Source organism: Plectrocnemia conspersa, unplaced genomic scaffold, assembly GCF_051122295.1.
Source record: "Plectrocnemia conspersa isolate PC_06_02 unplaced genomic scaffold, ASM5112229v1 ptg000005l, whole genome shotgun sequence".
NCBI lineage: Eukaryota > Metazoa > Arthropoda > Insecta > Trichoptera > Polycentropodidae > Plectrocnemia > Plectrocnemia conspersa.
In genome coordinates this window covers 11,515,209-11,530,057 of record NW_028277169.1, presented here as the reverse complement: position 1 = coordinate 11,530,057, position 14,849 = coordinate 11,515,209, and the positions used below count along the sequence as shown (strand labels likewise).

At 33.5% G+C, this 14,849-nt stretch overlaps 1 protein-coding gene across 1 annotated transcript in view; it reads right to left on the bottom strand.

Moving 5' to 3' along the window:
• Positions 1-14,849, bottom strand: part of how (protein held out wings) — a 108,227-nt gene that overhangs the window by 76,211 nt on the left and 17,167 nt on the right. The window lies entirely within an intron of this gene.

Genomic DNA, 14,849 nt, shown 5'->3' with positions numbered 1-14,849 from the left:
TGAATGTAATAATCCACATACACATATAGTAGAAATCATTCAAAGTGAGTAGCACGATACCAGCTGTCAAAAACACATTTGAAGTTGATGAATTTGCAAAAAATCAATATCAAGCAAGCAGGGGGTCTACCCAAAACCGAAAAACATGGCAAGTGGTCTATGAGACAAAAAAATTTAGGGACCTCTGGCTTAAACCCTTTGCAGTCCAATGTATTCAATCACAACAATTAAACTTCTTTCCTATTATTTATATATCACTTATTTATGGTATACTCTGTACACGTTCCAGATGTTGGAAACACGACCTAGAAAAAAAACACCCGCGAATGCAATGACAAAAGAAAGAATGTTTCGATCTATCATTGTAAATAGTATTTTTAATTAATTATTCACTATTGTAATTCACACAAGGCCAATGATTCTTAACATATTTTTAATAGAACGGAATTTATTGTTTGTATTATTACTTTCATATATCATATAAAACACTAAATATATTTATGTATTGACATTACAATTACTTATATATTTACATACTTGATGTTTGGTTATTTGTGCATCGTATGATATTTTTCGAAGCAATCTTCCATACAAAGATATAATTTTTACTTTATTTTTCTTTACATAATATAAGTATAGTACTTATTCAATAAGTCAAGCCTAGTGGACATCGCGAAAAAAATTTTTGTCATTCCATGCAAATATTATAATCTTATTGTTTGTTTATCTATATGTAAAAATTTCTCTCTTGTTTATTTTTATATTGCTTATGAAAGTCCTCTTCTATATTAGTTAAATATCATTTTTGGAAAAGTAAATAGTTTTTTATTTTTCTACATTCATTTTTACTCAATTTATCCGTAAAAAACGATTGAAAGCAGTCGATAGGTTCCTGAAAACCTTCTGGAATTATTGGTCTGAATCATTGCCTAAGCAAAATAGTCATCGTCTTAGAATGTCATGGCTACTACTTATATTTATCCAATTGCATAAAAAAATCCAAGAGAATTTCTTTAAATTCATCATCGTCATTGTCAATAAATAAATGTTTACGATTTAAATTCATATGCAAAACTCACTAGGTATTATCACTTTTACTAACGGATATTTTTGCCTTTATTTCTTGATTATATTCACTAACAGAAATATTATTTTCATAATACCGCAAATGTTTTTTTTAATATTTTATCATAATCAGCCACATTATAATTATAAAATAATATTTTTTCGTCACTGCTTTAGTAATTTACTTTATTAGCGCGGTCGGCTATAGTTAAAAATAGTTGATTTAATTATTGTAAAGAAAATATGTACGTACAGTTAAAAACAAAACTTTTTATATTAAGAACCATAGATAACAATTCGCACGCCTGGGCTTTGACAAGCGCGGGGTACTCGACGTGCAGCTGGCGCAGACTGGTCAAAAATTGTTTACAAAATCGATATCGATGGATAAACAGATTTTAGTAATATATTAATATAACTATCCCTGAGTAACCAACTTTAGCACCAAGTCACTAAAAAATGCTTCAGAAAAATAAATTATATTAGGTATGACATAGATGCATTTGGACTTTAAAGGTTTAAAATTTGACAATAATTATTCTGACGTCAAATTGCAAATATGCAAATTTATCAAGCAATAGTAGGTTAAAATATAGGTTCAATAAGTAACACAAAAGCTGTTTTCGTGTGAACGAAACTCCGACACGCCTCCATTTATTACGATCCGGAGACAGTATGGCGAATTTTGATTCATCACGGTCTTTCGTGGTTTCGTGGTGAAACGTGCACAAAGGCTAGACCCAAAAATATATTTTATAGACTAAAAGTGTCAAAGAGAGTATGGAAACCTAACATTTATATTTTCTTCTACTTGATCAACGTTAAAAATAAAATAAAACAATTATTTCTATAAATCTTAGAAAATTACTATACATGCACTACTATTCCACAAGACTTAAAGTTACTGCCGATAAAAAGCCATTATTGATTAGACGATTTAGGACAATTATATATGTATATAATATATTTATATAAGATAGTAAAGGTATGTGGAATTAGCGTGAACAAGCTTATCTAATGACATAATGTAACGAGGTCCCTACAATTTCGTAGTTAAATGCTATGTTAATAGTTTGTCAGCTAGTTTGCAGGGATCGCGAAAGACTCATATCAAATTTCAGAACATAGTAGTGAAATTTATCGATATGTTTGCAAATGGATCTGTCAAAAAAATGGTTCATAACGTGGCAAAATGGTACGAATTAACCCTTTCTATGCTCGATTATCAAGCGTTTATATTAGGACATTTTATAACAATAATACGAGTAAGTTTCGAATAAAGCGCATCTAAACCGAGTTTTGACTAACTGGATAGCGCAAAAAACAATTATCACTTGTCAGAAGTCAAAAATCCACGTCAAAAGCAGTGGTTCCCGTTGCAGTGGGATCGCTCGTTACCGAGCGTTTCCACTGCAACGGCACAGACACGATTTTATCTCTTTTGACGTGAATTTTTGACTTCTGAGAAGTGATAATTGTTTTTGCGCTATCCTATTGACCAAAATTTGGTTTGAATATACTTTGATCAGTCCTCTTATATTAAAAGTCTATATTAATATCGGTAAGGATAGATATTTTATTTTTAAAACATAGTGTAATATCAAAATGGAGGCGAACTCTGGAGCAATATGTGAAATGCGATGTACTTATTCTTCCACTTATTTCCCCTGAGAGATGAGTTGGCTTAGTTTGTATATTGGACTTGACCTAATAAAAGTTCTAAAACTAGAATTAGTTTTAGCCTTAAAAAAATTAAGGCGTTCAACCCGATTGGCTCATGTGTTCTAGTCCTAGCGACTTTTCTCATGAATGCTTCTCTCATCTTCAGTCTAATGTCGTAATGTGACAAGCGGGTCATCCGAAACAAAATATGCATATGGCACCAACGCTGAATCATCGTCACACATTTTCTTATATTGATTATTGTTATGTTATTAAAAAGCCGCAGTCGGCAACCCTGGTAAGTCATAATAACCGGTACCGGTGATGTTCAGACGACACTCCGAGATGAAAAAGAAGGCAAATTAAATATGTGCACATTTTGTCGGACTTCCATATCGGACGTCTCAACTGCAAACAATCACAATTATTGCGCAATAAGCACACACAAATCTGAAAGTTTGTTGCGAAAGCGAGCGGTTAATGACCAACTGCATTCCGCGCGCCGCCCGCCGCTCAAGCGACATTTTTTTTTATCATCACCATTTTTAAAATATGACAGCGGCGTCAAAATAAAGCGGAGTGCTGCAGAAATTCTAAAAATAGCACACAGTCGTCTACTACGCTTCTCAATTGAAGAATCGACGCGACGCGACGCGACGGTTCAATGTCGTTCAATCGCCGATAACAATGGCCATCTGATACGGTCGCCGCGCTTGAAAAATTGCAATTTTGCCGACAGTCTCAAGAACTTTCCAACGCGACACAATTTTACCGTTTTTGTGCACGGTCGGTCGGTCATTCCGTCGTTATGCAAGTCATTTTTACTAACTCGAACTCGAAGAGATCGAACGAACCACTTTCCTTCTGGTTCTGTGGCCTGACGCCGTTCAAAAGACCCGTTTTCGAGCTCGACCTCGCCTTTTACGTTTATAAACACACATAAGACCGATAATGATTTATATAAAAATGTTAAGAACCGCTGACGACGCGAAAATTATTATGTTAATAATGCAACAATAACGCTAATGCGTACATAACGCGACAGCAAAATTGTTTCTAAATAGTAGCACTTGCAAAGGAAATTTTGTACACATTAGAATTACATAGGTGATTTTTTTATTATCAAGAACTGATATTTTACTAATTGAAAACACTAAGTAGGGTGAATTTTACAATATTTTTGACATTAACTAGCATTAATCATTCGTTTGCAGAGGGCGTATTACTTTTGGGCGTATTACATAAAAATAAAAATATTTTTTCCACTGAAACAAATACACTAACATCTCATTAAAAATGTATTCGTAAATTATTTTAATAATGATGACGTCCGGATCCGACAATTTTCGTCAAATTAACAAAAGCGGATTTATCGAACTTTGGCAAACAATGGGTTAAACTGAAAGTAACGCTACGCCATAAAAACATGCATTTAACTGAAGTAATCATTTTCTCTCATCAATAGAAATCTAGCACATGTTTGTCAAGTAATTTTACGACAAACTTAAATTGAACAATATACGTGTTGACCAATAATTGATATTCACACTAATATACAAATTGATTTATTATTATTATTATTAATGATATGAAGCAGTAAGTAATATAAATGTTTCACACGTCTATAAAAAAAACCGCAAGTAGGTGAGAAGGGGTCAAAATAATACAATATTTGTAATATGATATAATACTAGCGATAGGCCGCAGCATTAAGTGTCAAATAAAGAAGATATTATTTTAATAAATATTAAATCAGAAATAGCTGTGGCATCAAAGCATATAAAAATGTATATACAACATATGTATTGATCTTTCGGCTGACACTAAAAATAACTAAAACTATATATTATGTTTAAAGCTTTCAAATGAAATATCAGATCAACTTTTAAAAGGAATAAAGCAAAATGTTGGAAAGGCACTAATTGGTTAAATAAATTAATTACGATAAAAATCGAGAAAAAATTACGAGTAGTATTCGAATTATTGATAACCCTATCACCACAACACCAATGAGAAATTATACGATTTTATTTAGTCAGTTATTTAGTAAAACAGTTGATAGCATATATACAAAAATTTGATGTATAACATTTACATTCTTTCGAAGTAAAAATATGCGTTTAAAAAGTTTTCTGTGAGACTTGTTGATGAAAAAATCATCTCGAGTAAGGTTTTCGCTAAAAACATATCTTTCAAGTAGTACTGTTTTGGCAAAACATTTTCTGATCTTAATCGAAAATGAAAGTCAGGTTTAGTTTTAATTTTAAGCACTTTGCAAAGTGAGCTGAACAAAAGATACGGACAGTGCTAATACAATGTATAATACGACTGGAAGGTAACTTATCCGGAGAATATGTATTTACGCAAAGGATTTTTAAGACATTCTGTACATAGTAAATTGTCCGTTTTCACCCCGACAATACGATCGAGAGTATGAAGAGCTAAGGACATTTCATAAAGTACCACTTCGCTTCTGACTTGGAAACAACAAGAGTTCAGCTGAACTCGCACAGCGTATCGACTGAGAAAATATTTGCCGACTACTGTAATATTATTTTATTTTTAGCAAAAAAACATGTTACTGCATGACCTTTTAAATTAAAGTTATTTTTAAATAATTTATAAATGAAATATCTATGAAAAGGTGCGGTTGTAAAATCCTAAAAATTCAAATTTAAGCACTGAGCAGACCGTTTATTTAAATGTCTAGTAGAATCCTAAAGTTGTGTCATCTCTGCTTAAAGATTACACGACCAAGTCATCAATAGTAAACAATAAATATTATATAGCTGCACCAGACGTTCGGATTTGTATTCGGTACGTTGAACTAGCAAATATTTTAGGATGACATCAATACAATGACATCATCTGGATTTGACGAAGAATGCTCAAAATAACCCATTCGTATCGACGAACCCAATTAGAGATTCCGATCAAATCGTGTCGTTGGATAATGCGTATGAATGAATGGACTACCAAGGATGCCAAAGCAGCCAACTGAACAAGAAAGTGGCACAAATTCTTGGATGGAGCGAAACCCCCCACGTGGGTCGTGCAGTCAATGCTAAAGATTCGGTTCAACGGCGGCGCGTTCCCGATCAAAAAGAAGTCCGAAGGGACCGAAGGTCGAAGGATCCCCTCACAGAAATATACGTTTTTATAATTTGTGAGTAAATCTGGTGACATTTATGCACCGCGCTGCGAACGCCCGTCGGTTCGTCGACCCTCAGGACTATTTTTACCGTCCTGTGGTGGATGTGGATAGAGAAAGAATGAGAGAAGGAGAGAGAAAGAGCGCGTGCCGCTTGCTTCCGTTTCGAACGAGCACATATTTGCACGTCTCGAACGATGATCTAAAGCGGGCGTGAAAATCATAAAAAAATATATTCAAATAATCGCCTGGACACCTCTGGAATTCGGGTTGAGAAGGCGCAGCCCTCTGTCAAAGTCAGATGACTCCGATCATATTTATAAAATGATGATGGAGACGTTAAATGAATTCATAAAAAAAACATCCTTTTTATATCACGCGATGCTTCAGCAGCATCAATGGACTATATATAAAAATAGGTATTCAACCTACACCCCTCGCTCAAAATATGCACAGGAAATATAAAATTGAAACGAGATTCTGCGAAACCAATCGAACGTGTGCGCAGTATCATCGTCAGATTTTATAAAAATAAACAAATAAAAATCAATCGGACCGGTCGTAAAGGATCGGAAATAAACCGAGGGGTTCTCGGGTGTATAAATAAACCGACTATGCACGATCCGCAACACAAAAAAAGAAAATCAATCTGGCGTAGATTCCTTCGATTCGTTACACATATTCTTCGCTCGCTAGATGCAAATCCGAAAAAGAAGAACAAGCGATTGTTTGCATATTTGCCATAATGCCAAAATCAACACGGTCGAAAACGTATGCGTGTAAACACGGACGAGATAAAACATTCTCGGAAAAATAATATTGTACGACCGAACATGTATGTATCCTTGAAACCGGTCATGGATAACAAACAATTAGCAGAGCTAGCATTTTTTCTTGGAGTCGTCCAGCGGGAAAGTACACTTATTTGGGCTCTGTAATTTTCACATGCCGAATTTGGAATTAACGGAATTTTAACATACACATGACTAGACAACATTTAAAAATTAGTATGAAGGTTTATGTAAAACGCTTTGAAACTTAATTGGCTTCTGAGCATTAATTCGGAATAATATCAATTAATTATTAAAATTATAAAACGTAGTAAAAGACACACACACACACACCATCATTAATTCATTACTATGACTATTACACAACGGACGAGTCGCAGAAGCTTCTGTGGTTCGTTATCTTTGAATCAAGTTTTTCTCGTTTTCAGAAGTATCAACTTGTATAATCTAAGCGCGAGAAAAATAATTATATTCAAACAAAAAACACTTGGAAAAACTGACATTACACGAGAGAGCAATTCAAATATATTTACCAACATAAATCAGAAGGTTTTTCAGAAAGTGAACATCAAAAAACTCCTAATAAAATCAATGATACACAATGAGAAATAGCAAAGGAATAGAAACATAGCAAGGGAAGGAGTGAACAGAGTCCAAATGAGTAACTATACATACATTATCCAGTTATCCGGTTTGTGGATTATCCCCTTGATTGAAATATTATATTAAACTAATTTAAAAAAATTCAAGTAGAGAAAAAAACTTGGATCATTTAAGAAGATGATAATACAAGTCTTCCTGTTGATTATTGAAACAAAAATGGAGCATGAATGCATAGAGATCCTCGAAGATTGGTTGAAAACAAAAATAGGTTCCTGAAGTGAGAGATATTTAAAAAGTAAATATTGCCACAGAAAGCAGTATTGTTAGTAAATAATGCTCCGTCTCATCCGAATTGGGGATTTCAATACTACCAGTATTACAAAATTAAATTTAAAAACCGAAAAAAAAATACTTTTTTTTCCAAATAGCTAAGCACACACGTACGGATTTGTCCGACGGATACTCGAACAGATCTGTCCGAGCTTACAACATATAAGTACATATATTTTGAAAACGATATCTGCATGGCTTAGGACTACGAAAATGACGATGCCCATATTGCTTGAAAGCAAAAGCGAAGAATACAATAATAATGCTCATTGTAGGGGATTAAACTAAATAGTGTTATTAGCGTAGGATATCAGAGTAGAATAGTATTATGCAGTATTTACGTATTATTTATCGTATAATGTTTTTTTTATACATTTTTGTTTCGCATCTCTGGTGAGTGATATTGAGAGATTAACTGATCAATAAGATTTAGTTGGAATCGGAAGAAAAAAAAACACTTGTCACATGGAAATAATTGTATTGGATTCTGAAGAGACTGAGGCACCTGAAATATTCAGATTAATAAAACATTTAAAACGCATCGAAAATGACCATTGAGTTTTTTTCTATTTGATCGTTACTCAAACAGAGGAAGGGAGCACAAGTGAGAATACAAGTGAAGAATATACAAACAATTACATTAGTCATAAGTAGGATCTTCAATTATTCGTAGTTTTCAACTATATGAATATTGAATAAAAAATGGATGAGTATTCAAATATTCGTAATTTTTTTCTTGGTACATATTTACCGATATATTTTATTTAACCAATTAGTGCAAAAAACAATTAATTGCCTGTTAAATATTATTTAATTAAAAAACAATTAATCAGTAATTACTTTCAGTAATTTGTAATCGTTTTTGAATTTTATAAAATAAGCTGTGAAAATGCATTATGTTTATTATATATTCAGTTTTATTTTAGATTTTTTAAATCACCTGTATTAAGATCAGTTGCGATTGAGTTAATACAGCAAAATTGATGGAGCATTTTAAATATGTACATTATCAATTTTTTGTACAAGCCATCTAATAATAATTGGAACGAATTTGACATACATTAAGATCGGATCTGTATCGGCGTTTTTTGTGCGGATTTGCACATAAATTAAATAACAAGAAATAAATTAACCGCTATCGAATAATTAAATTGACTGAAAAAATCTATTCGCCTCAAAACAACAAATACAAAAACGTAACACGAACTTCATAAAAATTTGCTACGCGCACCTGTTTTTGAGATAAGTGTTAAACGATAATAAAGGGTGGGCCTTTCTAAATTTTGTTTCCTTCAACGAACGAATTCTACGGATTTCGGTCATAGTAGATACCACCGATAAATATTCTATTCACAAAGGTTTTTCGAAGGAGAAAAAGCTTTTTATTATTATTAAGAACAAGAGTCTCATTGTCTCGCATTTTGAAATAAAAGAAATGCATATAAAGAACCGTGAATTTTGGAGCTGCATTAGTCATTCGGGTATGTTGAGAGAAAAACGACTACCTGTGTTGCTCAAGAATACAAGCGGCTCCATTCTAAGATTTTTCAAATTTCATTCGAGATAGTATAAACGAATATTCATTCAATTATTCTAATATTCATATAGTTGAAAATCTGATGAATAATTCAATTGAGAGCCCTAGTCACAAGACTGCACTGACTTCTGTTGAAACTTGACTTAACGGATTCGAATATAACGATATAATAGCTCTTACAAAAAATCGTACTACAAACGTAGCAAAAGCAAACGAGAATCACATATTTTTTACTTATACATATTTTCAATTATCTGAACCCTTTTCTATATCTATATATATAGTATATATAAATATTGAATTTGTTTTATTTATGTCGCATATAGCAATATCTCTCATGGATATAAAGATTTATTAAACAATTTTCCACTAATATATTCAACGACATTTCAAGTACATCTTTTTAGCTTAGTCTAGATAGGAGTTATTATATATATAAACGCTTTAATTGCATCATAAAAACATTTACACATACTTCAGATTCAGGAAGGCTTGCAACAGTATTTTATTTTTCAATAACCACTCTCGAAGGTGACTAATAAATCAATCTAATCAGCAATAAATCCATTTAGAATACCACTTCAAGACACTAATTTAATCAGTAAGTACGTCCATTAAGCTCAGTTATAATAAGTGTATTTATAACCAGATCAAAGGTTTGAAGCAAAACAGAATTTTTAAAGACTAAAAAACAATAAGAAAGAATTTAAAATATATTTTAACATAAAAAAATATCCCTATTATAATTATGACCTTTGGTGAACTTCTTCCTAGGAATTCCTACAAAAAAACTGTGATCATAATTAAAAATGATTGATACGTCTTTAATTAACGAACGTCGTCTCCCGCCACGTCACAGGAAAAACAGTCATCCAATTAACCGTCTCCGAAGACGGAGACGAAAGAATCAACAACAAAATCCGAAAATAAGTTCCGCGTTTGCGCGACAGCGGCAGGGGGAGGGTCGACCACCCGGTGTGCCAGTTCCGAGTTGAACGCCTTCTCCACCTCTTGGAGAGGAGATTGGCGGAGCTGTGGCCTCTTCCGGCGATAGGAAGTCGAAGGACGGAAGTTCGGCCCCCTGGGGGCGCGCAGGCACCGCCGGAAGGGAAGCAAATGCGCACGTGGCGCCCCCTCCCGCTGCCCGTCGCGTGTGTATATACCGACCAGGTGAGCGAGAGTAGTGGCATAAGCAACGTGACGAGACTTCCGCTCGATTCGACCTCGAAAACACAATATCGATGTACCGGTAAAAATTGCAGTTATTCGCGAAATGCGATATTTGGCGCTGCTTACGGTTTTCGTGTCATATCATATCAATAAATAATAAACTGTCAAATTTTGATGATGAGATGACAACAGCTCTCTCTATTCGAGGATCGATCACGTAGACAGTTAAGCAATAATATTGCTATTTTATTTTGTAAGTTATTTTTTTACGTCATCCAAAAACGGAAACACTTGACCTAACTCCAGGTTAGGTTTATTTATTTGGTTTTCGGTCGTGTAACAACCCCAAATAACAAAGTTATTTTTATTTATTTGGGATTGATAACCATCTTTAGATAATATATTTGCATTTGATTACTCTTTTGCAAAGTATCCTTCAGATTTTTAGGCACGCGTTGCAAAGGAACTATGACATATTGGGAGGGCTTGTGTTTGTAAATGGAAGGTAAAAAAGCAAAATGCTCTTAGGACAGCCGAATTATAAATCCACTGCTTGTAACAAACACAACAGGCGTTAACGGCGTTAGATAGATACTTCAGACAAAAATTACTTTTGGTTTCAGTAGGGACATCTTCTATCAGTTTTTCTAATGTACGAGAGAATAATATAAATAGCACAATTGTCCGATAGGTATAAAAAAGCTTGAATTGCTTTTTTGTGCGTTAGTTACCGAGCTTATTTCTCCCTGAGAGTTGACTTGGCTAAGTTTGTAATTTACTTGACCTGATGAAAGTTATGAAATTATAATTAGTTTTAGAACTTTCATTAGGTTAATTCGAGTAGGTTAGGTTTGGGTTTGAACAGCAAATTTACGTTTCGCAACTGTCAAAATAAGTTTCAGAGACATTTTTGAACAGCATATAATTTCACTAGTGATTATCAGTTCAATTATATATTTGCAAGTAGAAATATATATATATCTACTGGTGAAACTGTATTTGGACTTCTCTGAAAAATACAACCATCGCATGTAAATAAATAATAAGTGTGTAAATGCATATATTACTACGTATGGAAAAGTTGAAAGCATATAATTTTACTAGCACCTGCCAGATAAATTATATTTTTACTGGTAAAAATATATATTTACCTATGCAAATGTAGGGACATCATTTATGCTTTTCCATGGAGAAGAAGGAAAAACTTGGCCAGTCAGTGATAGTTTAATTTTATTTAAATTCATAGTACTTCATTTAATGACATACATTTTTCTGGCCCAATTTAAAGGGGTGGGGGGGAAGGCCGTCCCTGATTTTGGACCCCATTATAAATGTGCTGCAGCGGCTAAACATTTCACACCACGAATTTTTTTCAAAAAATGATCCTTCTATTGGCTCGAAAACATTACACGTTGAAAGAGTCGATTTAAAAAATTATATTAGGTAGCAAAAAATGTTGAGTTTGCTCTTTGGGCTAGCGTACTTGACTAAAAATATTGGCCTAAATACATTGTTCATTTGACATTTGGAGAGATGGAATTTAGGAACATGTCAATCAGACTACTATTAAACGAAAGAGAAATTATTCGTGGATTTCGCAAGAACATTCTCGAAAAGACATTGCGTTTGATATATGCTCTGAATTCTATTCACATTTTTTCAAGTGAACGTGAATGCGGCTTTTTGCAAATTAATCTAATTATTACCCCAATAAGAGCTTCGTTATAAACCAATACAGTTTTGGTACTTTTCTTCATCAAACTCGTCGGACCACCTTTGCCACTTTTCGATCCTTAAAAATACGTTGATCTGTGGTTTCTCAGATTTCATTCGGCCATAGACACCAACACTAAAAAATGGAATCGAGACGATTCATCAGACGAGAATTGGTCAAAACTTTGGAAATCACTATAAACTTACAATTTTATTTTACATTTAATCTTCAGTTGTATATTTGTATTTGTTCGTTTAACTTTAGATTTGACATGTCTAAAGTAAAGAACAACATATGATACATTTTGTTTATTTTTTTATGCGCTTCGTGGCATAGGAAAAGCTGCTTTAAATTTAATTTTCTTTAATAAAAATCTTGACAAGTGAGTTTTAGCACATTTTTTGAGCGCGAGCTTTCCATCAAAGGAAAACATTAATTCTACTGGCATAGACACTAGAAGTAAATTCAATACCGAGATTGAATAGTCGTTGAAAACCCGCGGTTTTAATATCGTCATAAATCACACTTTACTGCGAATTTCGAATGATCTTTGCAGAACTAATATTAATTCATCTGAATAATGGCACCTATAAATATCATATTATACGACTAGCTGCATAGATGCAACTAAGAGTTAAAGGTTAAAGATACCGAGTTATATTACACCACCCATCGATGTTTTAAATTCAAAGCTAGGATCCAATACATGATTTTTAAATCGGTAAAGATGATCTCACGTACCATGGTACTGAAAAGTGAAATTTTACGACTCTGCATTTATGCAAATCGCCGCGTATAACACTATTTTTTAATGTTAATCGCCAGCTCGGTCGCGAAATGACAAGATGATGATACACACGCTGGATTAAAATTTAAATTCGCGTTTTAAAAACACAGTCGACTTTCACTCGTCGCGGGTCAGCGATCGTTAATTGCCATCTATGTGTCGATTCACTTCTACGGATTGTGCAGACGTTAGCTATATATGCGCGGGTACAGAGCAGATTTTTTCCAATCACGATTGATCGTGTCCGAAACGCTCTATAGAGGGGTCACAACAGAACAGCTCTTTGTTCAGAAACGATTATTGAATATTAGAATTGCACAACAGTACAAAAAAAATGACCCAGATTCGGGAGTACAAATGTCGTTGAACTGTCATTTTCCGCTTATTAGCACTTTTCATAATAAAAATTATAACAAAGCATAATTGCGTATTGCCACATTCTGGCCGATATGAAGAACGATTCGCAGATAAACCGCAAACGGCGATCAGATACGACGTTCGATATTAAAATGTGCATCGAAATATGCCATCGAGTGAAAGCTGCAACGTTGGTTCTACATTGGTGAAAAAACAAATAAGACTATATTTACGATTAAATTTTTTTGTACAACACAAAAATCAGATGTAGATGATACTGTATGGATAGTTTTGAGTCCGTTATTTTATTCTCAAAGTATGATAATCAATTCGATTAATAATGAGTGAATGCCATCCGTAGTGATTGATGATGGGACGTGGTGTCACACTTTTTTAATGATTTTTTGATAGAGCGAGATATGGAAAAAACTGAGAGCCAATCGCGTTATTTAAAACTAAAGCTCCACCTTTAAATTCAACACTTTGGAAAAGTTGGTTTTAAGGTGACCGTCCGATAATTACAAAGGATATATTTGCTGCGAGGCCATTATAAAGAAAAGGGTTTGTGGTATTTGATGGCTTTAGAAAGTCTGCGTGGCTATTATGAAATTCTGGGTGTTCTGCTGATCTCTAGTGGTTATTGTTAAGCCAAAACGACGACTTCTAATGTCGCAGCATATGGCACATAGAAATTTTTCCATATCGATAATATCAATTGACTAAGAATAGCAGTTTTCTTTTTGTTTAGTTAAAGGAAAGCGGTCATCATGTTTAATTGTATATTACATAAACATAAAAGTAACGGAAAACCACAATTGAAGTTAAGGTTATGACATAATTAAATTGTATTGAATCCGCAATGACTGAATGATATCAACATTGTTAAAACTTCTCAGTAAATATGACATTTAAAAGTTAATCTGGAATTGATAAAATTATCCTCATAATCAACTGAAAGTCGTCCACAAAGCTGAAGAAATGCCTGCAATATATTATTCTATTTCAGAACAAACGGCTAGCAAAAGTCTGAAATGAGTTCAGCAGCACTATCACTCGACACTTTTTAATTATTCAAAAGTTTAAGATAAGTTTTATCCGACCCTTGTTTGTATATATTAATAAAAATAGTGTAATTTACCATTACGTTTAAATTAAAATGCCAAGTATTAACACGTTTTCAATGATTAATTTGGAATAATAGAACATTTCCAAATATGACATTAGGGGGTTGGGGTTTTTGAATTAAGTCTTATCAGTCGCATCAGCCTTAAATCCAATAAAGCTTCTAGTTTACATTTCATAGTTTAAGGTTTCCTTACACAACTGCAAATACAACGTTATCAGTTGATAGCAGAGATTCCAAGCTGATTATTTGTCAAACAAAAGGAAGATTTGCAACAAACTAAAGTATCAATACAGAACGAAACTTCTACGAAGTATTTTATCTGCGTACTTAAATTTGGGTAGCGAAGACATTTCTAGATATCCAATATCTGTGACTAACTTGGATTCAAGCATTTTCTTTTGAACCCTTATTGCAAGCAGTGAGTGAAAGCAGCGACGTTTTTGCCCTTTCACCGCAAAAATATTGCATATGCCGAGCGTCGTAAATTTGTCATCCGATTGTCATATTTTTGAACCGTTCGTTGCGAAACATTTAACCCGTGAGAAAGGCAAACAAC